Below are 27,389 nucleotides of genomic sequence, written 5' to 3' on the forward strand. Positions count from 1 at the left end.
ACCTAGTGTCTCAGGCTTGCACTCCAAAGACTGACGGCAACCGCAACCCTAGCAGCAAGAACCGATGGCGATTCAAGAAAAACAAAAATGAGTAGATCCTTGGTGGAGAGTTAACCTGCAAACAAAAAAATCATAAAACTTTATTAGTCTTTGTTTACTTGTCCGTAACTCTCGGTCTCAAATTATAGCGGCTCTTTCCAGCTAATTCTTGATCAACGAACAAAAGGTGAGGCTCTGTAGTGTCCAACCGATCTGCAGGAGGTACTGATTCTTGCAAAATCCTGTCGCTTTCTTTCTCTGAGTTTGTTCCAATCAGTCGAGCATCGCTGAACGGTATAAACCGTGGGACAACTTCTGTTTCAGAGTCTGCAAGTCCCTCCTGGACCCACTTATCGTAAGGCAAGGGCAAAGGTGCCCTTTTTGTGTGAGCTCCGTGGATCCAGTTTCGCTTGCCTCACACTCGGACCGCAGATCTTGTTGACAGGAGCACTTGATAAGGCCCCGTCCAATGGGGCTGTTCGTTCTTGGTCCGCTGGAAGTTGCGCACAAAGACCCACGATCCAGGTTCTATAGAATGGCCTGGATCTTCTGAAGCTTGTGGAAGGCTGTCATGCACCTGTTGGCGTAAAACACTCATTTTAATTGTCAGTTCACGCAAGTAGTCAAGCAACACAGGATACTCGAGGTCACTAAACCTCGTTGGTCTTTGGTACGCCCCAAATATTCGCCGGGCGACCAAACACAACCTCATACGGACTCAAACCCATTCGTGAATGCGCAGTCAATCTTGTGGACAAAAGTGCTAATGGCAAGGCATCTGGCCATTGCAAACCAGTGCTCACTTGGATTTTGGCCAATTTTAACTTAAGAGTGCCATTATAGCACTCGACTAAACCAGCTGATTGGGGGTATTTGCAGCGTGGAATTTCTGCCTAATTCCTAGACCCTCACACACTCTCTTCATAACTTGACCCACAAATTCACTCAAATTATCACTCCAGATAATTCTTGGCATTCCAAACCTCGGGAAAAACTCTTTTATCAAGGCCTTCGCTGTGGACAAGGCAGTATTGTCCTTAAGGGGGTAAGCTTCTATCCATCTAGAAAAAGAGCAAACAACCACTAGCACATATTTCAAGTTGTTGCATCTCTCCATATGGATGAAATCTAGCTGCAAAGCCTCGAATGGATACGTAGGAGGAGCAAAATGACCAGCTGGTGTTGGAGTTCCCTTACCAGGATTATGCATCAAACACACCATACAGTTCTTAACCAAATTCTCTGCGCATTTAGGAATCCCCATATTCTGCCAAACCGGGGCCAACAACTTGCAAATCCCTTTCACACTAATATGTGCCATTCCATGAGCCATTGTAACAACTGGAAGCACATACGCGTTAGGCAACAACCATCTCTGATGCTCTGACCATTCGAATCCAATCTACCGTTGCTTTCTCTCCATTCATTCAACTCTTTCTCTGTGGCTTCACCTTGAATGGATTTCACACTCTCAATCGTATCTTCACACATACTCTTCTCTGGAACCCATCTCGCTGGACCCGCAACATACATTCGACTCATCACGTTTCTTGCAGTTTCTTTCGCAACTTCATCCACAAACGCATTACCACGACCAACATCATCCGTAACATTTTTATGGGCACTGCATTTCACAATCGCTACTTGCAATGGTAACGTAAGAGATTCTAGGAGTTCATTCACCAATTGTCCATGTTGGATTTTCATCCCATGCGATGTCAAAAATCTGCGTTCACGCCACAGACGTCCAAAGCTATGAGCCACACCAAACGCATACTGACTGTCTGTGTACACATTCACTCGTTTTCCTTTTGCCAACACACACGCTCTCGTGAGCGCAATCAATTCTGCTGCTTTTGCTGAGTTATATGGGATACGTGCAGCTTCAACAATCGTATGCAAAGTCGTCACAGCATATGCTGCAGTCATATCACCATTCGGCAACTTAAAACACGAACCATCGACCCACAACGCATCATCACAGTCAGGAAGAGGAGTATCTCGGAGATCTACTCTCCCTTTCGTCTCTTCTTCGGTTCTTAGAAAACAATCGTGCTGTTCTTCACTATCATCATCTGTCTCAAGCGAAATCGGCATCAATGTGGCTGGGTTCAAAGTATTACACCTTTTTATGTGCACATGACTCGCTAACAATGTAAGCTCATACCCTGACAATCGAGCACTAGTTAAGTGCTGTGTCTTGGTACGATTCAACAAGGTATCCACTGCATGTGGAACCATGACAACTAACGTATTGTCCATAACCAAACCCGCAGACTGTCGAATTGAAACAGCCGCTGCCGCCGTAGCTCTCAAGCAACTCGGCAACGTTCTAGCTACAGGATCTAAAGTCGACGAAAAGTACGCACATGGGCGTTGCTCATCGCCAAACTGCTGAGTCAAAACTGACAATGCACATCCCTCTCTCTCGTGGACATACAATGTGAAAGGCTTACTGTAGTCGGGAGTACCTAACACAGGAGCCGAACACAACGCATTGCGTAATTCGAAAAAGCTCTTCTGACATTCGTTAGTCCAAGGAATAGGATTTGGAGTATCCTTAACAGTAAGAGCTATCAAAGGCTTCGCTAGCAAGGAAAAATTAGGGATCAACTATCTACAGTACGACGTGATACCCAGAAACGCACGTACTTCTCTCTGTGTCGTAGGAACACTAATTTTCGCAATAGCCTGAATTCTTTCTGGGGTCAGTTTCTTTCCCTCCTTCGATAAGAGGTGACCTAGGTAGGAAACTTCTTGTCGACAGAATTGCAACTTCGAGAGAGAAACTTTGTGATGACAATCAGATAAATGACGTAATAATGACAAAGTGGCATCCTTACAAATCTCCTCAGTATCGGCAGCAACTAGCAAATCATCAACATACTGAATGAGGGCTGCACCTTCAGGTAAAACCAACAGATCAAGTTGTGTCTTTAAAGCTTGACTGTAAATCGATGGACTCTCGCAATAGCCTTGAGGAGCGCGCTTAAAGCGGAAACTTCGTCCTCCTAAAGAGAATCCAAAGATGTCCCTACTCTCCATGGCAATCGGGATGCTAAAGAAAGCATTCTTCAAGTCGATCACCGAAAACCAGGTGGCAGAAGCCGGAATCAGAGTCAATAATGCAGTAATGTCGGGCACAACAGGAAATTGCGGAACAACAATCTTGTTCACTTCACGAAGATCGATGACAAATCTATATACAGGAGGCTGTGAAGGATCTGTTCTCTTTAAAACAGGCAGAACAGGACTATTACACACATTACCTCGTGTTTCTTCAATTACACCCTTGTCGATCAGATCATAAATGATCGCCAAAAGTGCACGCTCACCATCACTCGAAATACGATATTGTGGAATGCGTGGTAACTTAGCATTCGCCTTCAGTGTCACAACATATGGGGGAATATCTAACAGGCCCACATCATTTGGACCCGTAGCCCACAGTGAATCCGGTAACAAAGACAATTCAGATGGAAGACTATCTTTCGACACATACATCGGAGAGATTACTCTCTCACCCAAAGTAAGATGTACTCCCGTCGGGCAACAGTACAAAGTCTCATACAATCTCTTCAACAAGTCCAATCAGAACAAATTCTCATTACAACCTGTAGTCAAAAGAAGGGGTGCTTCAAACTTACGAGGACCAACAGAAAGAGGCAATGAAGCAGAAATCGGATTCGTCACAGGGGCGCCAGAAAAACCTACAGAAACATTATTTAAGCCAGACAAAGGTGCGCCAGGGAGTTTAGAATGCATAATAGAACTCTTCGTAGCACCAGTATCTAGCAGAAAAGGCTCTGACATACCTGATGCAATCACTTCAACATAAGGTCCACTCTGATCTACTGGAACTGAAACAACTCCCTCTCTTTGTCCATGGCTGTCCTAAAAATCATTACCGTTTGCTTCGTCACCTTCAACATAATAATCATCTACATAGTACTGTGCTGTTCTACCAGAGGAATTCTGCTGCTGGTCAAAACTATTCATCGAATTCTGCGGAGGCAAAGGACGTATGTTTTGTCCGCGACCTCTACCTCTAGGCGCTTGCTAAGCACCTCTACCTCTCACACCAGAAGCACCATTCGCTCGTTGTAGCAAGACCGGACAACTATTCTTATAATGACCCTCTTCTTTACAATATGCACACTGATTAGGGTCATACGGAAAACGCTGTTGAGAAGTCTCGTCCCTTTGCGAGTTTCTCGAATACTGTTGAGGTTGCTGATAATCACGCTGATTATTAACACGGGGCGGATAAGCTTGTTGTAGAAGAACTTTAGTCTTCAATTCCTTAGTCTTCTTATCCGCTTTCTCTAACTCATCCTTACGTCTATTCTCATAATACTGAGCCGTAGCTAAAATCTGCGCTGACGTAGAAACAGGCCACGCACTCTCAGAATCCTTCAACTTAGTGCATAACTCGGGAAGAAGATTATGCACAAACGTATCGACGAACAATCTCGGGCCACCCTCGGTAGCCATATCCTGACCACTATGATCGACAAAAGTTTCTTCGAAACGCTTGAAAAAAATCTGACACAGTCTCATCTTTCTTCTGCTTACATGCAGACAACTTGTCCCAATTAACACGTACTTCGGGCATCAAAGTCTTCATAAGATTAATTATCCACCAGGGAGTTCTGTAATAATATTTTCAGGCTTAGCACCTCCAACTTGTCTATCATTCGCAGCAACAAGATTCGCCCATGAATCACCCAATTCATTAGCATGATCCGTATGTCGAATGACATTCCGGAAGGGCTGTGGAACAACATTCCCAAACAACATATCTATGTCCGCCAAATTCATGACGCACAAACTCACAGTTTGCGCAAGCTCTTTATAATATCCAGCTGGATTTTTTCGCGGATCAGGTAAAGTCTGCTTAAGAGCTAGAACGTCAGCACACTTCCAAGGAACATGTACCCACACTCGCTGAAAATGCGCAACAACAGGTGGATTAGCAGTTGCATCAGCAGGTCTCCAAACCGGAGGAACCTCTCGCATCGGATACTGACGCGCTTTCCTCCTAACTGAAGAATCAGGCTCGAGCAGCCGTTCAGAAGAAGCATTATTTCGAAACGACAATAACGTCGACACCGCTCTCTCGATGTCGAGAAGACTCACAATCGTCCCTTTTGCAAACTCAGAACGCAGTCGAGACAACTCTTCAGGAGCTTTACCTCCTTCGTCCATCCATTGTTCATGGAGGAACACACACATCATCTCGAAAACATACCGTTGCTTTGGTGCTTCCCATTGCTGAAAAACATCCATGATACCCTCAAGATCGTACTGAGACGTATACGTAACCCATCTACGTGCCATGTGATCCAAGACCACTCGTTCATCCGTATCAGGCAACTGACTACGCGACTGTCTACGCTCACTCACAGGAGACATACCCAGTTGTCCCAACCAAGGAGTCAGAAAACCAGAAAAGGCAGCAGTCATCCGCTGTCTAGGAGAAGGAGTAGTTGGAAGAATAAGGGAAGACGGAACAGTAGTAGAAGAATCCAAAGTCGGAACGGAAGAAGCATTAGGGACAGGCATAGAAGTAGCAGTCGAAGAAGAAGGCAAAGTTGGTGGCCCCTGAGGAGGCTGCGCCAAAGGAACAGTAGCCAACGGAAGAGCTGGCTGTAGAGGAATCACAGGAGGTAAAATAACCGGCAGTTGCACAGCCACCACTGGTGGCGGTGGTGCCGTAGCATTCTGTACATAGGGTGGTGGTGAATTTAACAGATGCGACATTAAAGGATCTTTCACAAGATCTTTCTCGTCTTTCTGCTCTTTAGGCGGCAAGACTGGGTAGCATCTATCTACCGCTAACTTCCTCACTCTAAGCATCTGTTCACTTTCTTGTTCTTCCTCATTATCTCTGTACGCAATGGCAGCTTGCACCATTGACATACCTCGTTCTCGCTTATTCTTCTTCGCTAATTTCATTTCTTTCTGTTTGGCTTCTTTGCGCCATATGCGGAAAGAGTCAAACATCGCCGGCCGGGCTTTCTTCTTGAACAACTTCACCTCGAGGTTATCTAGAATTTCAGTTTCAAAACTACCGTAACGGGGCCACTGTAGGACACCGTCTTTCTTCGTATATTTTACCCAGATCTCGTTATAACTAATAGGGCCCACGCCATGTTTCACATACAAATCGTATGCAGGAGTTCCGATCGGAGGAACCGGACATGAATCCTCTAACCGGGAATCCCTCGATAAACCACAACTAAACAAATTTCTAAAACTGCTAAAACCAGGCATCTTGCTCACTAGTCTAGCTTCAAACAACAAGGGGAATCTTGAAACGATAGTCTCGTGAATACATGAATCCTTTGGCTTTGGGGCCTGCAGGTACCAAATCAAAGCGATCCACTAAAGGATATCAAACAAACTAAGGACTAGGAGACGCTCCGCTTATACTTAACTGAAATGTTGATGGCGTCACCAGAAGACCCGTCAATCGTCTCGCTCTACAAACGTCTAAGGCTCCAAAACAGGGCGACAGTCAGGGAAACCTCGCAGCAAAGACTTTCGGACCACGACGACATACAGGGGTCGATGAAGTGGCTGGCCTTCCTCCAGAATTTTCACACGAAGTTTCTCACGAACCTCTGGCTTGGACCGGTACCGTTGAAGTCGCCCACGTTGGGCGCCAACTGAAGGACCGGGTTTTAGAACCCAGCGGCGTCAGGGAGAACGCGTAATACCTTCAAGTTCCCCTGTCTTGGCAAACAGAGACACGGGATACTTCTTGATGACGTCAAAGACCAAAGTTTATTGGCTGCAACCAGGAACAGAGATCTACGAAGCACACACGGGTGGTTCGCCAGAGACTGCACAAATTCAGTAAGCGGAGCATGGTCTTTTATGCCAAAAATCAAGCCTCAGGCAACATTTCAAATTAACATTCGGTGCATACAAACTGACCAATGACAGTGTAACATTTTGAAAGTAGCGTATGACGACAATATCAGTCAATCCCATTTTCCGTTGTCCAGCCCACCAGAAATAACCAAGCGAACTCCAAGTTTCCTGTTCGATCAGGCCGGACAAACCCATCATAAAACCTTCAACCCAAATCAATGATTATGTCGTAAAGGAAAGGCAGAAACAGATTGGAAAGGAGATAGAAAAGGTGGGAGCAGTGTACCATAAACTCGGGCACGTCCTGCTCTTTGATCTTTATCAGAGCAGCTGCTGAACAAGGAACTGGCTCAGCGAGGTCAGCCTCGGGCAAGGAGTCAGTTCGGCCAGGTCACCCAGAAGTCAGCTAAGGCGTACGTGTCTCAAGGACTCGTTCGGCCACAGTCATCGGGCCTATGTTAGGGCAACCACACAAAATGGCTGCCGTATACAAAATGGAACCCAGAGGTTCTAACTAAATCGTTGAATACAGAGTGTTCTCCTATATCGATTCATACGAAAACACTCAGACACGCTATACTCGCCATTTGCGGTCTGCTGACACCAAAATCGTCCATTTCCAACGATCTTTATTGAACGGGTTCGGAACCATCGAACCCATTTCGCGAACCACGGAACCACACTTGTTGGAATTATGGTTCTCCATCAGATGGTTTAGGTCCTTCTGCAACTGTTTCCTCCCCTGGATTTTGGTAAGTACTTGGCACATCACACCTTCAGAGTCCCGATAGATTCCCAAAACCTGATAGATAGTGGCCTCGGTGTCAGGGACCCCAGTGGCCTCACTCTGCTGGCCCACAGAATACCTCCCATGACCCCTACCCCCACATGACAGTCCTCTTGGCCCAGGGTGCCCTCTCCCGTTGAGTTACGTCTGTTCTGTAGCTGTTGGTGTGGTTCTCTCAATATTGTCTTGAACTGAGAGGAACACAACAGGTGTTACTGTGCTAGGTACACAGAGTGTAGGGGCATCTGTAGGGTGAGGTATTTCAGCTGCGATAGGAGGTGTCGTTGTGGGCCGAGTGAGACTCACTGTAGCTGTCTACTCAGGCTGACCAGATGGACCAGCACCGTTGTCCTCATCCAGATCACCAGGAGTGTTTTCTTGCCAGGAATGGAGTTGTGGTCTCTTCAGTGGCAGAGCTCTGGCCACATGCTCTGACAGATAGACCTGTTGAAAAATAGAGCACATTGTTATTAGTGAAAGTGTTGAATATACATCCAAATATTAAGGAACAAAGAAAGTAGTAACCTAGAAGAAACAAAAATGTAGTGATTAATATGGTGATAGGTTTCAGTGGTATTTAACATGTTCACCAGACATTTTGGCATTTCAAACAGATATACTTCTAATGAGCAGGTCATTTGATGTCCTGAGATATAAATGGTTTGATTATGAAGTGTACCTTCAAAAATAGAGGGAACAGATTCAGAGGGGCTTGTCCTTCTACTGATATGTATCAAAACCAAAAAGAGCCCAACTGCTTGTATGGACTAACCCTGCTTGAGGAAGAGAAAACGCCATGTTTTCTTATATACTCTCACCAACCAGGCTTGCCTCTTCATCATTGGGTCCATCCCATTCCATTGCAGAACGGGGAGTGCTGCAACTTACCTGTTATGTGGGAGAAGTTATTGGTGTATAATAAATGCTGAAAAATAGTAGTGGGTGTCTTGTGTGAAAAGTAAATAATTACAAATACGTGGCTAGTTGGTAGAATTTTTTTAATTCTGGTCTCTAGTCGGTATGGTCAAAAAATGGGGAGGTAGAAAGTGTAGGTAAACAGGTTTCCCTCTCCACCGAAGGTTCCGTGGGGCAAGATTTCTGCATTATTTATGTGTGTGGTGTGTTTTTATATGCATGCTGTGCTCTATGTTGTGTCACAAGGATCAGTTGGGTTCACTAGAAATGCTCACCTCAAGTATGATTTTTTTCTCTTCAATAACCTGGTCCCAGCGATCTGCTTACATTGTGAAATAGGCACAACATGCTCAATTTACCAGCATATGTTGTGTGTTGTCGGATGTACACTACCAGATGTCTTGCCAGAATAACTCTCCCATTATGTATTTGCAGATTGTCAAGCAATAACACCAAGTAGATGCTGTATATTGTATATCCTTAGCATGCACAGTGTGTGCAGCTAAAAAGTATAAAAGAAGTGGTAGCAGGGAGCTAGATCCTTGATCCTGAAGAAAAGCCTTGGGGTATGGCTTGAAACATGTTGACTTTTAGAAAGGCAGAATCATTATTGTCATTAAGAAGCCTGAATCCTTCCCTCTGATATGCCTCTGTCGGCTAGATGACAATGCCTTCCTCTTTGTCTGCTAGCTTGATCACTGTACTTTTATCACTAGCCTCTTATGGCTGCCTTTTCTTCCGTAGTAGTATTGTGAAAAACTCTCAGTGTACTGAGTTCAATGTCTCCAATCTCTTTCAAGACAACCTTCTCGAAAGTGAGTATCTCAACAGGTACTGCAGTGGTTGGTGGAGTGAATGTAGACTTCACTCGTAATCCAGTATTCACCTGCATATCAGTGTTCAAAGGTTTTCCTTCAAAAAAGGCACTCAGATTAATTTTTCTAATTAATTCACTGATTTCACAACTGAGTTGTAGGAGTGGTATCAGGTAGTTAGATCCTTGATCCTGAAGAAAACTCCTGGGGTATAGCTTGAAACATGTTGACCTTTAGAAAGGCAGACACAATATTACCTACACTTTCTTCCTCCCCAATTTTTAACCATACCAACTTGAGGCCAGAATTAATAACATTTTATCTACTAGGCAGGTGTTTTTTTTATTTTGACTTTCCACAGAAGACCCCCACTCCTATTTTTAATAATTTAATATGCACCAATAAGTGCTCCCATGTAACACGTAGGTCGCAGCACTCCCCGTTCCGCAAAGGAATGGGTTAGACCTGATGATGAAGAATGCCACCAAGGGACAACCCTGGTGGGTGAGGTTTGTTGAAGAAAATATAGCATTTTCTTTTTACTCATGGAAGGTTAGTCCATACAAGCAGTTGGGCTCTGTCTGGTTTTGAGATGAAGTGTACCTGACATCTCCAAAACATTCAACCCAACACAGTGTAGAGGGGACATGTGCATTTGACGATTATAAGGCCAAGCTGAGTACAAAACAGCCAATTACACAACTTGGTTGGATATTTACCATTAGTCATCATAGCATGTGAGCACTGCATCATCAATATTTTAGCTGCCAGTTCTAATCAGCAGAGTAAAATTAATGCTCACAATATTTGACTCAACACACTTGGTATAGTGCCACTCATGCAATCATTTCAATCAGTTTAGGAGAACTGGACAACATACATGAAACAAGCCAGACATTTCTCAGAGGAGAGCATTGGATAGAGATTGCTCAGTACATGAGTGGTGACATTCAGTTGGAATATGTCAGACACGAGACAATGAGCAAAATCACATAGCAAATTTGTTTTGAGTACAGAAACAGGACATCCTGGTAGTTGTAGTAATTGAAAGTAAACTTGCCAACACTAGCAAAACAGGTGGTGAAAAATACAGAAAATAACTGATGAGAGGCAATACACACGATTAGCATAAGTATAGTACACGAACAACGAAAGTCTATCCAGTAGGCATTGTGGTTTTCTCTTGAAAGTCTTTTAGTTCTCAAAATCCTTTGTACATATGTGGAAACAGCCAACATGTTTCACCCTTCAAAAGGGCTCCTTCAGGGCAAGGAAAAGGCAACATAAAATTGCATGAAAATTTAATGAGTCCAGCGATAGATAAGTTTGCAATGCGTCTCTGTTGGTGGATGATGTCACCTGAACTGAAGGCCTTATGCCAGTAGTATGTACTTTTGTATCCTTAGTTCTATTATAATAAACGTTGCCTCCAAAAGGATGGGGAAGTAACACTTTATGGCACAATTATGCCGCCAGTGTGTTCAATAAACGTACTTGAGTCATTCAGGAATCCGTAGTCCCAGTAGAGTTGTGTCCGACAGCATCAGCATTTCAGAAACGTGAGTAGTGGGAGGAAAAGAGAGAAAAAAAATCCTGCCTTCTCTGACCATACATTCTGGTTACCTGTGTCGTGGTTCAGTGGAATGGCAAAGCATCATGGTCTGAAATGGGGTGTGTTTTATAGTGTGATATGCAGATGTTTTCACTTGGCCAATGGACATCAGGTGGGTTGTGTTTGTATCCATCCAATGACAACTGTTATGGTGCTGTGTTGAGCGCCTAACGCAACAGACTCCCTCCGTCGCTGAAGGGCTGTAAGGAGACCTCCAGTGCAACTGTGATTTCTTAACATGCATATTAACGGAAGAGCTTGTTCACCACTTTCTATGGTAATTTAGGGGGTTATCACACCTAGCTGTCAGTTGCAAAATGTGCGGTTCAAACCCAGCCACTTCTATTGTTTTGAGATAGTGTTAATAAAGGTCTATTGTAGCATGGCGAAGTTTGGCAAAATAATTGCAGCATTGTCTGTTTTTTCTTTCTTTCATGCATTTTCAAAGAATGGGACTTGACCACAGTTGAAAGCAGGAACATGGTTATTAGTACTGATCAACACAGGCGTATCCTCTGATAAGCAAAGAGTAAGGTAATTCCTAATGATAAACATACTTTCTGATATTATTCTAATGACTTCACATATGAACATCCTGAATATCTGTAACTAAACACCGGAAAATGAACAATGCATGTAACTAATCCTACAGTCTTAGGTTTTTCACCTCAAATGTAGGTATCAACATCTAACAGTTGCATAAAAAGGTGTAGGACAATCTCTGCATGTTGTAGAATTGTGATTTGCATCAGCAAGCAATGCTCCAAACAAGCTAATACATTCCTCCAAATGTCATGGAGGTCATGGGATTGTAAGACACAACTTAATGTAGTCACAGCAGTTTTGTTACTGATCTGCTCTTTTGAGGACATTTTATGCTTAAGAACCTGCACATTATAATCACTAAGACAGAAAGCGTGTCGCAGATTCAGTCTATCGATTCCTCTGCTCTGTGTAGATAGATTTTGCATTAAGTAATATGCGAGGTTCATCAGACAGAAGCTGACACTTTCATTTCTTCGAAGAACTCATTCCTAGAAGGAAACTAGTGACATTTAACGTATTTGTATCCGGGGGCTATCTGTTGCGTACGAGCAGTGCTTAATTAGACCCGGTGGTTGCCCAGGGGGCCATAGGCAATCATTTTTGGGGCCTGCACTTATTTTTCTGTATCAGCAGAGAGAGAAAAAATACTAAGTGAAAGGTCGAACGGCAGAAAAACATCACAAAGTGGATTAAAGAAGAATGAGGTGGATTTAAGGCTCCACAGACTTGGTATTCCACCCGCTGAAATTTAATTGCTCGGTTGCGGCTTCTGAGTAGAGTTTTTAGCACTGGCACTCAGCCTTTTACAAATAAAGCACTGAGTGAAGGCATTACTTTGTTTGCATGCAATGTCACAATGCCAACGTTTTTCTGATATCAGAGCCAGCTAAGGCTTTGCTATTGGAAACAGAGAGCCTCCTGACTTAAAATATCCTGGGGGAATGGCAAGGTTGGCAGATCAGGACATCTACCAATATATGATGAAGGTCCTATTCTGCGAAGCTCACCCTAAGTATTGAATGGTGGGGGGGGGGCAATAGCACCATTCATAATATGGAACAAACTAATCCCTCCTGTACATGGAAGGAACATTACAAGCGACCTCTCAATATTGTGACAATATGAGCTAACTTGACCTTCGGTTTTCTTTCTATATACTGTAACAGAGCTCTGTGATGAAGAAACAATTCTTTCTACTGGTCCAGACAGAGCAAAGTTAAGGACGGAGACAGAAGAGCTTTTTGAAGCTACAATGTTATCCCTTGGCCTTTCTTGGCACTGTATTCCCTAGGGAAGGCTAACCCCTACAGGTTAATATTTGTATAGGTCCTGAGAGGAAGCTCACAGTTCCCCGCCTTCATCTATACACTTGTGACAAAAATCATGGCTGGACCAGTCTGCGTGGAATAGAAGAAAAAACAGCTACCCAGAAACGGTTACAGAAATGACTGCTGGAATACTCAGGGACTGTCTGCAACTTGGTTGTAAAGTTGGGACAGAAGCTTCCAGTCAATTTGCATAGATATAGTGGCCAGAAGCCTGGGGTCCAACACTAGTGGTAATCAGAACATCAATTTGAGCTCCAGGGTGGAGATACTGAGTGCTAACTTTCCTTCCCAAGTTTGGAGCAACGCATCAAACATATCTCAAGGGCTCAGTGAATCCTGATTCAATGGGGAGAGGTGAAAGACTGTTCAGGAGGCGTTCTATCAATCACCTGTGCACGATTTGGAAAGTAGCAACGTTTTGTCTGCCTAATTTACTGATTACAGTGGTTCTCTGCCCTGTAATCTCCAGGATTGAATACTGTAATGGTCTTTATGTCAACCTACCCTAGGTAGAAATAGCAGATTCTACAAAACCTAGCTGCAATATTGCTGTTGAAAATCCAGAGGTTTTAGTCGGCCTCACAGGCCTTGGTAAGGCTTCATTTTCTACCTGTTCATCAAAGGATTCTCTTCAAAGTGCTTTGTATAACCTATAAACGCTTCAGGGACAAGGTCCAACGTTCTTAAGAGAAAAACGTAGACAATATGTGCCTAACAGGACCCTTAGGTCCAGCTCAGTAACGAATTTGGTGGTGCCTACCTACAAGCTCTCTTCTTGGGGAGGTAGGATCTTTCTGGTCTGTACAACTCAAAACTGGAACAGGCTTCCACTGGCAATTAAATCAGTCCCCTCTCTCTGGAATTTCTGCAAGCTTTTAAAAACCTGGTTTTCACTAAAATCTAATTCTATTCTCTATGTTCCTCCACCTTTTACCACCGAGACACCTCCGGGTATTTGTTTGCCCGCTACAAAACTCAAAATCAAATCAAATCACCTTGCTATTTTTCAGTTGATGCTCTAAGTACGACGGGTATACCCAGATGTGTGTCTCATGCTCACTCTGCCATAGGACTCAAGGTACACCCTACAGACAAAGTGCATATAGGCCGAAACTGGTCTGGGATTATTTGCGGTCCACCCTGGAGTGGGTGTTGCTTGGCCATTAGAGATGGACTGCTTCCATGAGGAGCGCGATCCGTACTGATGTGCTAAAGGCATGCCCTCATTTGGAATGGAATGGTGGATGAAAAACTGCAAACTATTGAACCCATAACTGAGAACCAAGAGCATTGCTAGCCTGAGGGTCAGGTGCTAAGGGGATGTTCTTGTTTCTCAGTTTGGGGCTAATTAGTTAGGTTAAAACCCAGGACACAGGTGGTAAAATGATGTGATCATTACAATATTAGCCCATTGATCCTTCATGGTATTCTTGAAAATGTTTTTATAATTTTTTTTTTGAGTTTCACAAAATACAATGACAGCTATTAAATACATACATCATTCAGAAAGTATATTGTCATAAGCGTTCAAGAGATTGTTTATGGTAGTCCAAAAGTGGTGCATCTCACCTGCCAAAACTGAGGAAGGTAAGAGAAGGGGGGTTGGAGGAGAAGGGGAAGGAGTCACTCAGCAATTCATAGGGGTTATAGGCAGATGTACGTGGTGTGGGAATGCAGTTAGAGATGATCCGCTCTGGCATTACCAAGCATCCCCATATGCACGGGGTCTTAACTAACCAGAACATCCGATGGAGGGCTCACAGGCACAGCTTGGTCTGCATGGCTCACCTCTGCCTGTGCTGGCAAATACGCTTGTAAAGGACCTCCAGATGCCTTTGGAACGGGTGCGCGCTGTCATCAAGTCCCAATATGCTGACTGCTGTTCCTGCCAATAAGTGGCAACACGCTGCCAGTCTTTCCTTTTGGGGCTAGATCGCCGGCCCCATTGCAGTGCGTTTTGACATTTTGCTAGCAGTAGCAGCATCACCGTCTGTCTATGCACCCTAGGTGGGATATCTTTGACATAGCCTAATTGTGCAATGCGCAGCAGGTGCTCTATTGTGCATTCCCCGATTTCGTCAAAAGTCTTTGACCAGAAGTGTTGTATGCCAGGACAGATCCATACTAGGTGTATGAAATCTGCTGTGTGCACAGAGCATTGCAAGCGGCACGGGTCCTCAATATGGCACTTTACTTTGAGACACGCTGGAGTGTGATATATGCGGTGTATTAATTTATAATATAAAAGTCGTAATCTATGATTAGGAGAAAGGGCCCTAGACTGGGCTTAGAAGTATCTTCACTGATTATCAGTGAAGGTAGTATTAAGGTATGTTTCCCAGTCCAGTCTAGAGTGACAAATGTGCACCAGTGAGGTCGCTTGCATTTTAACATAGAGTCTGGTTACTAATCTGTGCGGGTTGGTGTAAGTGAGCACAGTCTCTAGGAGTTGTAACATGGGGGGACGCGGGGAAGGAGTCAAGCAGTGTCCTAAGCCCAGCATTCAACAGTATGTGAATGTGTTCTGCAGGGTAGTGTTAGATTCCTGAAGAGCCTGCTGTGGGGTAACACACGTGCCCACAGGATAGAGCATTCTCATGGTCATTAGGCTTATGTTCCACAGCCTAGATCGGGTTGCTGCATCTTGTGTAAAGTGTAGGGAGGGATGTCCAATAATGGGCATCAGTGGGACATATAGGATTTTCAAGTGGAGATCATTCCATGCCCACACAGTGCATGCAACAGTGTCAACAGGGGCTCTTGGATGCTTAGATTAGTAAAGAGCTGTTGAGGGAGGGTAAAAGGCTACATGGTCCCGCTGTGGTGTGGCATACACCATACATCTGATGGTATAGACCCAATAAAGAGCAAATTGTGCCTGCACACATGTATAGGAACTTGGGCAGTACTATCATCTTGGTGATGGCGAGCCAGCCTGTGCGGACTGCGGCAGTCTACGCCAGCCCTCCACCCTCTCCTCCTGCCATGTCATGAGGTGGCCATAGTTGTCCTGCCGGAGGTCCGGAAGATTCAACTGAGCCCTATTCCCAGATATCTCTAACTAACTCGCTGGCCCATCGGAGTGGAGAATTCTTTCTAACAGAAGTTAGGGGGAGCATTATAGACTAGTGAGAATTATCACACAAAATAGTGTGCAGAATGTAAGCTGTCGTACGTCCAGGCACAAATCCCGCCTGATATGGCATGATGATAAACGGTAGGAGAGGGTGCAATCTGGAGGCACTCAGCTTGACAAGGATCTTATTGGCAAGGTTAATCATCGATAGTGGGGATAACATTCGTACTTTTGAGGGTCCCTATCTTGCTTAAGTATTGTGACATCAAAGGCTTACCGAAAAGAGGGAGGCAAGGTGCCGACCTGGAGAGACTCTTCATATATTGGGAAGTGATGAGGTGGAAGGATCTGATCATATTCTTTGTAGAAGGCCGCGGTCAGGCCATCTAAGCCCGAGGCTTGTCTCCTAGCAATGTGTTGATGACCTGCATGATCTCCTCCATAGTGAACTGTTCGTCAAGATATTGCCTGAGCCCACTGTCTAGCCAAAGAAGTTGCACCAAATGTAAATAGTCAGTAAAGTCAGAGGAGGGCTGTGATTGTGTGGTCATGTTAAGAGAGGAATAGAATGTGGTCATCTCCCTCTCCACAAGCTCAGTGTGGACATGGTAATGATTCATATAGTCATGTCATTTGGTATTGTAGTCGCTGGCCCAGAGTTTATGCAATAGGTTGGCAACAGTTTATCCCACTCTGTCCCCCTTGCCGTATCTTCGGGTAGATGCCTCCTTACCTAAATAGTGAGTCTCCTGCAGTGCCATCTCCTCATAATCTACCAGCCTATACCTAATGTCAGCCAACACATCAGGGGAACAGTGATGAAAGTATTGAGTCTCAAGTGTGCAGATCTCTGCCTCAAGGCAGCTAAATTCCACCCACAGCACCCACCACATGCTCATCTGCTTTACAATACAAACCCTCCCGGATCACAGCTTTAAAAACGTCCCTAAGTGTAGAGGGTGAAGAGATAGAATTCTGATTTTGCTTGAAATAGTCCACAATTGCACCTCTGACTTTCTCCTGAAAAACCTGGTTCTGCAGTACTCCTAGAAGGAGTAGCCACATGAAGGCACGCCCAGTGCGGTCCTGCGGGAGCAGCTCCAACAAAACCGAAGAATGGTCGGAAAGCATTCTAGCCAAATGCTTCACCTTAGTGGCCTAAGCATCAACATCAAGCATCACCGGCTAGTAGTGGAGTGAGTTGATATGTTACAAAAGTGCCTTCAACCTCTCCAGTGTGTCAAGTACACCAAAGGTCTAAAATGCAATTGTCCTCTATGAGGCTATGTAACTGAGGAGCTGCATTCGGGTACTGCTGCTGGGTGTCAGTACAGAAGTGGACCACAGTGTCTAGGATCACAGTAAAATCTCTCCCACAAAATTGCACCCTGATCCAGTTGCCCGCAAGCCTCCAAATCTCAGTGAAGAAGCAGGGGTCATCAACATTAGGGCCATAAATTGATAGGAGCTTCAGTGGGATGCCCTGCAGTATGTCAGCGAGCAGTATATAGAGTCCTGAGGGGTCACATAGGACTCAGTGGGTTTGCCAAAAGAGTCCCTTGCGGAGTAATATCGCCACACCTCTTGCATAGCACAAAAAGTAATCTACATGTTGTTCCCCTATCCATCCCGCTCACAAGCATGCTAGAGCATCTTCAGTAGGGTGTAACACCTGCATCTATCTATCTGATGATGTTGCAGGTACACCAGCACAAGTTGCGCTTTACGTCTGTAATTGAGACTGTATACATTAAACACTTAAGCGGGCGCATAGGGGAAGAAGAGAAGGAAAAAAGAGCCCCCGATGTTCAGGATATGGGCATTCAGCTAGGGGATTCAATAAGTAGTGTTGAGTGGTCAGGGAAAGGAAAAGAGGAAAAATATGACATAATCTAACAAATGTGTACAACATCCCCCAACAGTCCACCCCCTTCCACTTTAACCACCCAAATAGGCCAAACCTGCCAAACCCTCCCATCTAGCATTCCTAATTTGGGAAGCATAAAAGAGAAACAGAAACTTATTCCGTGGGGCAGACTAGAGGTCCAATATCCTGCAAGTGGAGTCAGGGCCACATCACAAGATTTGTCATTTTCACTGAGCAGTCCATACTCAGAGTTTTCTGTGGCAAGGAATGTCCGTGGCACAGCTTTTAGAATAGATTTAACAAATTCCACAGCTGCCTTTGGGGTGGAAAAAGTAGTGGGTCTTCCCTGAATGAAATAGTTGGAGTTTGACAGGGTATATGAGTGAATATCAGAGACTGTTTGATCGATAGAAAGCCCCTTTTGGCAGCCTGTAATGCAATAGTGAAGTCCGGGAAAACGAAAATTGTGTTGCACCGGTACTGTAAGGACTGTTGCTCTCTGGCCAAGCACAGAATCATGTTTCTGCCTTGATAATTGAGAAGGAGAGCGATGATGGGTCTTGCAGGTGCACAGGGGGGCGGTCTCTGTACGATAGATCAGTGGACCTACTTAACAATGAGCACATTGGAAAGGGCATCTCCAAACAGTCCGCAACATCGATTCAACAAAGTTTCCCATCCTGCCCATCGCCGTTGACTCAGAAATCCCTTTGATCCATATGTTGTTCCTTCTAGACTGTGCTTCCAAATATTAGTATTTATTACAGATCAGTTCCAGAACTTTTCCCATCCCCAAGAGTCTCATACCAGTCGTTTGGTGGTTATCTTCTATGTCTGAGGTGCATCGTTCTAACTGGTCGATATGTTCATCGTGTTTGTCTACCTTGTCCATTAAGCTGTCAAATCTGTCAGTTAATAAATCGATTTTAGTGTCAATGGCTGTCAGGCTGTGTTTCAAGTCTAAGAACATGGAACGTATGTGTGGATCTTATGTGGGGGCCATTGGCTTGCGATTGACTTAACTGAGCACCATCAGAGTCCTGATCAGCAGCACATATCTACTGACGCTGGTTGAAGGATATATTAGTTTGTTTGGTATGGTGTTCCCCATCACATCTGCATATTTTGCTGCGGCAAGCCGGGGGAAGGTCCCACAATAGCACTTCTCACCAGTGGTCACCGCCCATCCCAGGGCCCTGCCTCAACCCCCAGAGTAGGAGATGTGGGGAGGCACGAGTAGACCCCATGTGGCAGGCACCAGCCAGTGGGCGGCATGGAACAGCAGACAAGTGGGCAGGCTGCAGGATCTTAATAGGGTAGGAGCGTTGAGGCACAAATATAGCTGCAAGGGGGCTCCTAGAGAGGACGTCATCAGCCAAAGTTCCAGGGACAGGAGTTCACTAGGCTGGGGGAAAGCCACCATTCATGCACAGAGCAGACAGCCGCACAATATGACTCTCTGGCCCAAGGGGGAGAGAATTACAGGTTCATATCTTGCTAGTGGAGTTCACAAGTTGCATTGACTAGAACCCCACCTCACCCTGGGTTGCCACCGCAGAGGGTATAGGCAGGCTGGGCAGTGCGTGGATCACTCGTACATTAACTGTGCCTCCTAGGATTATAGATGTCTTCTCAGCACGTCTGCCTGATGAAGCCAACAGGAATGGCAGTGGCACCGAAGAGGCGGGGGTTAACAGGTGACCCCACCAGCCAGCACCTCCCAGCTAGGGGACACTCATCGGGGGTCCTGAATACCATTATGGATGGATCAGAGTAATAAGTGGTCATAGGCAGACACAATCTCTGGCAAGCCACCGCCAACAGCACAGGCCCCAGCCAGTTATGCTTTTTGCATCCTGGGTGCACCGCACCAGAGTGGCGAGGTTGACAGGGAGGGAAAGGGAGCTATATCCCACATGGAAGTAGAGTCTGGAGAGACTGTTTAGCGAGGTGGTGAGGCGTTGCAGGACTGAGGGTCAAAGGGCTACCTGCATTGCAGGGGGACTCCAATGACGCCAGTAAGGGCCTACCTCATCCTGGTAAGGCTCACTGAGAGGCCACAAGCATACCGGCCACAAGAGCCAGGGTCTGCCCAGGCACCAAGACACCTAGGCCACTAGGGAGGTCAGGCTAACGTGGTCATGCCCCAAGCCAGCAATCAGAGGGGTGCTCCGGCCAGACATTCAGCAAAGAGCCTGCTCCACTTCTACCAAAGATGTTGTGAAGCTCCAGGTATGCATGGCAGCAGAGGCAAAGATAGGCCTGCTGGGGATTGAGATCCAGCCCCAAAAGCGTGCGTTCCGACTTGGCGGGCTGCCTCTTAATTTTGCGCTCCCCAAAGCCAGATAACAGACACCATTAACTCTCCAGGGCCCCAAAAATGTGAGGTGCAATATGCGCCACCCTCCTCCTCACCTGATCTTGCAATCCTGCAGGGAGGCAGCTCAGTGCTGAAATTCCTCCTGGCGTCAGGGGTAAGCTGACCTGGTCTCAGCTCCGTATTTAGGGGAGGAGGTTCACAAGATGGTCAACCCCGGTCTCCAAGAGCCCACTCAGCAGCCGCAGCTCCCGTTGCAAAAGCAACCATATTGCCTCGCACCCCAAACCGCTTCGGGCTGCTCAACCCAGCGCCCGTCAAACTCGAGATACCAAGCCCACTCCTCGTGGCCGCAGCAGTCTTGGCCCTCACACTTTCAGGGGCAACAAACTGCTCCATTATGCTCTCGGCCATAAAGACTTGGGAATGGCATTTTTCAACAAAGCATCACAGATTGTGCGGGCCCGATACTACCGTTAGGGGTGTATTATTGTCATATAAATAGCTCTGGAAGGCAGAACCTTGCACAATGGCGGCTCTCTTGCAGTTACGCTCTCTAGCGCCCCCTTCCCAAAAAAAAGTTCATACAATTTTATTATAAGAACACTTTGCAAAATTTCAGGTTCCTGTGTTAAGAGGCGGGAGCAAAATAAATTGAATAATTGCACTGGTACACAAGTCTTTCTCTGAATAAAAGAGCACTATTATTATATGATTTGGGACTGTGTCCTAATCAGTGGATTTTACTAGAAGCATATGCAATTTGTAAGAACCTGCTCAATAGTAACAGAAATACTACATAGTTTTGCAATTTTTCCTTTCTAAGCGAAGTTCAGTATCCTCAAAAACATGTGCGACTTTAAATGAATGAATGAATGAATGAAATCCGTCTTATATTGCGCTACTTAGCCCAAAGGGCGTCAAGGCGCCTAACCCAAAAAATGTCCACATAGCAAGCTTATTGATAATCCTTAATGAAGCACCACGTTTTTAATGCTTTTCTGAAGAGAGACAACGAAGGTTGCGTCTTTATGTCGGAGGGGAGGGCATTCCACAGGCGGGGAGCCACGGTGGCAAAGGCCCTGCCTCCCCATCTGACTTTCTTACTACGCGTGATGCACAGAAGATTCATGGTGGAGGAACGAAGGCTTCTGCTAGGGGAGTAGGAAATTAGCAGAGAGCCTATGGCATCTGAGGATCCTGCCAGAAGCGCTCCAAAAACCAGACATAGGATTTTAAACACAATTCTTTGCTGGATCGGGAGCCAATGGAGCTTCTTCCTGGCTAGAGTGGCAGAGAAAGACTTGGGGGCGTCCAACACAAATCTCGCCGCAGCATTCTGCACGCTCTGAAGGCGTTGAATATCGCCCTTATTGATGTCTGCATACAGAGCATTGCAGTAATCTAGTCGGGAAGACACCAACGTGACTACAGTCTGCTTACGTGCCTGAGGGGAGAGATAGTGGACGATTCTCCACAGAGTCCTGATGACTCCCCAACAGGTAGCCACAGTTCGATTTACCTGAAGGTTCATAGTCAACGAGGTGTCAAAGATGACACCGAGATTCCTGGCAGAAGGCGATGGTGTAGGACAAGCTCCCAAAGAGGGAGGCCACCACTCATTGGACCAGACATCCTGGTCCTTACCAAAGATCAGCACCTCAGTTTTGTCGCCATTCAGCTTCAGGGAATTTCGAATCTCTTAGACTCATGTGCCACCTGCTGTGTGAAGTGAAATCCTGACCAGTGGATTATAATGTAGTGGGAAGCTTTCTAGCATATTCTCGGTCTGATCAGATCCTATGTATCCCAGCCTGGCAGAACTCTTAGCTTTGAGTATTAGATGTGAAAGACTCTACAATTGATCTGGTAAATGGAAGTTGGAAAGCAGAGACATTGGTACCCAATTCTCACTTCTTTTAGATTTGGAAGATTTCTTATTGTGAGGTCTTACACAACTGCGTGGCAGTGCGTAGTGCTGGTAGGTGATCAAATGAAAAAACATGTATAAAGCACCTTTTTGTACTTGCAATGGTTCTTTATAGAAGGAGGGCACATCCATTTTAGTTAACAAACATGACTCCAATTCCCCATAGTATATATTAGTACTGAGGGGGTCAATAAAAAGGCTGTGGGCGGGGCTAGGGCCAAACGCGGCTTGAAGGGATTCAAACGAGGCATGACGGCTCCTCAGGCTGCAAGGAATGCTCCCCATTAGAAATTCTCATTGGTTCAGAAGCATTGTGTTACGTATCTCGCTCTATCAACTGTCTGTTATCTCACATTATAAACTGAGAGCTTTACATTCAACTCTGTGCTTCATTTGCCTTATCATGGTACAAGATCTTTATGATATTTATTACTATGAGTGAAGTGGCATGATATATAGGTTTATCAGAAGCAACAATGTCTATAAAGAGGCTAATTATTCCAAATTAGGCTGCAGATCACACCACATCATCATTAGGTTTTCCAAATGCATCTTGCTAAAATCCACAGGCAGGAGGGCAATGAAATGCCATTGTCTCAAATACATGCTTGCAAACAATGGACTGTTTGATTTTGAAACTAACCTGTGACTACTACCTTGATCATGGGGTACATATAATAAAACGTAGTTTAACATTTTCCTTCTCAGCTAGGATCAGAAGTTTGAACTTTGTGATAATTATCAAAAACTGATAGTTGTCCGATGAGAGATTCCAGCAGGTTAAACCTGCTAAAAGGAATAGTGCCTGGAATAAAGGCAAAACATTTAGAATATTGATTCTGTATGTTATTTCTAATTTCTAAGTTGATAACTCAGAAATGAAGTATTTTCCTCACTGAGTAATGCCTCTTTTTGGGGTAATGGTATTTGCCCCTTATTGCTGTTTACATCCCATTCCATACTACGTGTCATCCGGGCCTCAATCTGTTATGCTTACAAACCTGTCTTGTGCTTTTTCTGCTGCCAACTTGAATAGCATGATACTGTTTCCAATAACATTATTTAACTGCAATGTCCATGTCTGATTGGACTGCGGGTGTGGCTCAATTTGAAAGCCACACCTGATCTAGAACTCTATGCTTCTTTGTGAAACTTCCACCAGAGCTGGAGCCAGCCCCTGCTCTTGCGAGTACAAAGATCACACTACCCTCTTTGCTTGCCTTGGACACTTCAGAACAGTAGTCAGCAGCACCCGTTCAGATTCAAGCGTTTCATACTCCAGATCACTGAGCCTCACCAACATTTCTGTAGTTATTCATTGTGATCTACATTGTTCAGGTACTAGGATAAATCAGCTTCATTCTGTGCATTCTTTAATACCTGCCGGAAGATCAGTATCGAAGTAGGATTACTTAGTCAGTAAGGAATTCAGTTCACATTCTTCTTAAGCATTTCAAAGTTTCACACCTGAAGAAGGCATTTGGAACTAAAGCAATAAATGCAGACTTTTACCCAGTTTTACTGCACTGAAAACGAATTGGACAGAAATGAAGACTCATTTGCTTCTGTGCAGGTTGCCAGTTGTTTTGGCGCTGCTCTTTTTGTGAATATTAGTATTTTAGGACTCAGCACTCCATTTTTGTTTCGATTACTGACATAATGAATGAATGAAAAGGGAATTTTAGAAACTTCAATCAGGAGTGTGTAAAGATTTAGGTGAATATTTCTGTATAACATGTTAATAATATTATGTTAGTTGAAGCATTAACAGACTTATGTTAAACTTCCTTGTATACAGCACAATCGAATATCTGTAAACAATTGGTGTAGTACACCATGCTTTACAGAGAGGGCAGGATGTGCCTCATTAGCAGGTACAATCAGATAGGGAATGCCAAGGTTGATTGTGTAAATGGTGACAGATTCCTACTAAAGTGATAGCAATCTTACTCCCTCTACATCACATTACACCCCATACATTGAATTCAATTTATAAATGTAATTAAGAATTAGGTAAATTTTAATTCATTATTTAGTATGTAAATTATTTGTTTCGATAGAATTAGTTATTATTTTATTGATAGTTTATAAATGTGTTTAATAATATGTGTGAACGTATTTTATATTTATTATTATTTGTTTTATTTATTTCTGTAGGTATTTCATTTTATTATTGTTTTATTGATACGTTATGGGTGTTTGTAGTAGGGAGGCAAGTGAACTTTATTTATATTTACAGGTCAAAGGACGGTAGTGGTGAATACAGGGGTCGCACATCAATGATTGAACAAATGGAGATGAGCTACCATGTACAAACAACAGTTAAGTGATATAAGAGGCAAATAAATATAAAACAGTGCCATTCAGGGTAGAAAGCACCCCACTACCTTGGGTGCAGAGAACACAGGTGGCCAAAAAGGTGACCTGTGAAATTAGCATACAACAAGATGTACCCCGGCACTCCTAATATTTAGACATCCTTTCGTCTCTCCTGTCGTCTCTTCCCTCATCCTCCCTCTTCTTATCTCCCCGTCCCCTCCCCTATTTCTTCTCTTCTTTCTCTCCTCTCTTAATTAATTGCTTATTTTTTGACAAAATGTGTAATTGTGATCATTTTCTGTTACATTGTGTAACCTAATGTAAAGTGCACTGATACCTTCGGGTCTAGCCAGCGCTATGTAAAACTCTTTAAATAAATAAATAGATTTCACATATATAACATTATTTGGTCAAGATTAATGAGACTAGAGTCTGCTTTAACACAGGAAAACACCAGAGATGTACTTATATTCATAGATTTATTCCATAAAAATTAAAAAGTAGCTAAACGCGTTTTTTCCAATATTTATCAGGACTGAAAACACTAAAGGTTCAGACATATGGTTACAAAAGGAGGTTTCTTAGAATGTGATATCGTGACCCAGTCCTTCTAACAGAGCACGAAAACAGCCAACACATGTTTCATCACATCTGTGACTTCCTCAAGGCTCTGAAAAGATTGTTATGCTAAGCGAAGATAGTAGTTTGCCAATAATTTCATGTAATAGATTTGGAAATTCAGATTCAAAGTAGGTTTTGAAGGTTCAAGATTACATCTGGGATATCTTGGGTAACCTGAACCAAATCACAGATAATGTAGTCAATAAGGCCTTCAAGATGGGAATTCACATCTTGTCCCTGAATTTGATAATAAACAGGTGGTGACCAAAATTCTGATTCGTAGATGACGCCTGACGGACTATTATAAGCCATTGTCATAAACATTAGTGGCGAACAAATCAATGAGGAGCTGTATTTGTAGTAACACACGGCTATCTTGAAGAGCTGTAATAAGCTCCTTACTGTTAGGAAAGACCGTCCGTAATCATGGACCCTAGTTCGTCCGTATCGCATAATTTGAATATTTAAATATTTGATAACACTTTCCCACTGCTGCTTAGATAGTAAATCTAATCCTAACCCCTTCAAAGTGCAACTTATTTCTTATTGTTGCTTAGACTGGAGTGGGACTAGTAAATCTTGCCCCTTTGAAGTTCAACACTTTCCCTACATTTAGTGGTAGTGGTAAATTAATTTGCTCTGAAGTCCAACACTTTCTATACTGTTGCCTAGACTGGAGTGGTAATAGTAAATCTAACACCTGCAAAGTCCAATGTGGTTGTTTAGATTGGAGTGGAAATAGTAAATCTAATCCCTCCGAAGTCAAACACCTTACTTTCTTACTTTTGCTTTGCATGCAGTAGGAAAAGTAAATCCAACCCATTTGAATTCCAACACTTTTCTTACTGTTGATTATACTAGAGTGGGAATACTAAATCTTATCTCTCAGAATTCCAACACTTTCCCTGTTTTTGCTTAACTTGTAGTGGAAGTAGTAAATGCAATGCATGCAAGGTGTAACTCTTTCCATACTTTTATCCAAACTGTAGTGTATTCAATATTTTTGTTTATTTTTAATTGTTATTTTTTTAATAATTATATTATTTTTTAAACTACTTTTTAAAAAAAAATATTTTGTACATTATTTGTACTAATCTAATTGATATATGTTTTATGTATGTTTATTTTAATTTTTAAATACTGCAAACTTAAAATTATTAAAATATTATTTATATTCTTTAAAAATATATATATTTGTATACATATATTATTTGTGTCCTTAGTTTAAAGTATTACTTAAAACTATTTTTATATGTTAATTTTAATATTCAAATTAAACATATTTGTTGATTATATATATATATTTTAATTAAAATGTTATATTATTGGTAATGTTATAGTTTGTTTTTAAGATAACTCTTTAATTATTCAAATATTTTTTAAGTTTTGGAAAGAGGTTGTGCTCCTGATTAACAAGGTAGCTGATGTGGAAATTCCCTGAGAACGTATACCATGTGTATTGAGTCAAACTAAGAGAAAGTAAGCCACTGGGCAGAGGTGCAAGTTTATAGATTTGGCCCTCATCTTTGCTAAACAGAACTTGGCAATGGCATGAAAGGCACATATAGCCCCTGATCGAATAAAGTTGTTAAACAATATGACTAAAAGGACGAAGGTGGAGGTGACCACATTGGTAGTCCTCCTAAGCAGTAATCATAACATAATGGTCACGGATGAATGGGATTCAATCTTGTCCTGGAAACAAAAACGGATAATTGTCCACTGTGATTCCACTTCAGGTTATATATATATATATATATATATATATATATATATATATATATATATATATATATATATATATCACAGTTATACTGATAAAGTACCTCTTCATCCCTATTACTATTGTATTGATTGTTTGTTTAAGTGCACCTGGCTATTGCCTAATATACAATGATTGCACTGCTTGGATATTGAGTTGTCTTACTATTCATGAACGGGGAAAAAGAATATATATTCTATTTCTCATTGCCTGAAAACATATTGATAATTCCACGTTATCTGTTTGAATTAAAACTGAATAAAGACAGGTTAAAACAATTATTTTCTAGTAAACTCCTCCTCTGTTAAGCGATAGTGGAATGTATTTGGCGTGCATGTGGGCTGGTCTTCTCCTAGCAACTCCCGTCCCCGTTTCTTTCCCTCGATTAATGTTGATTTTATCAAAAAAAGGTTCACTTGTGTCTGTGTTTCAATATCTTTGAAAGTCGCCTGTCTTTGATTAATGGAGTTGCAATTAAGTGACACTACATCTAGATTTTATCCTTATTGTTGCCTTTTTCTTGGAATAATTCAGGATAATAAGAGTGTTCTCGTCCAAAGAGTTATGGAAAACAAT

Source organism: Lissotriton vulgaris, chromosome 10 (assembly GCF_964263255.1).
Source record: "Lissotriton vulgaris chromosome 10, aLisVul1.2, whole genome shotgun sequence".
Classification (NCBI taxonomy): domain Eukaryota; kingdom Metazoa; phylum Chordata; class Amphibia; order Caudata; family Salamandridae; genus Lissotriton; species Lissotriton vulgaris.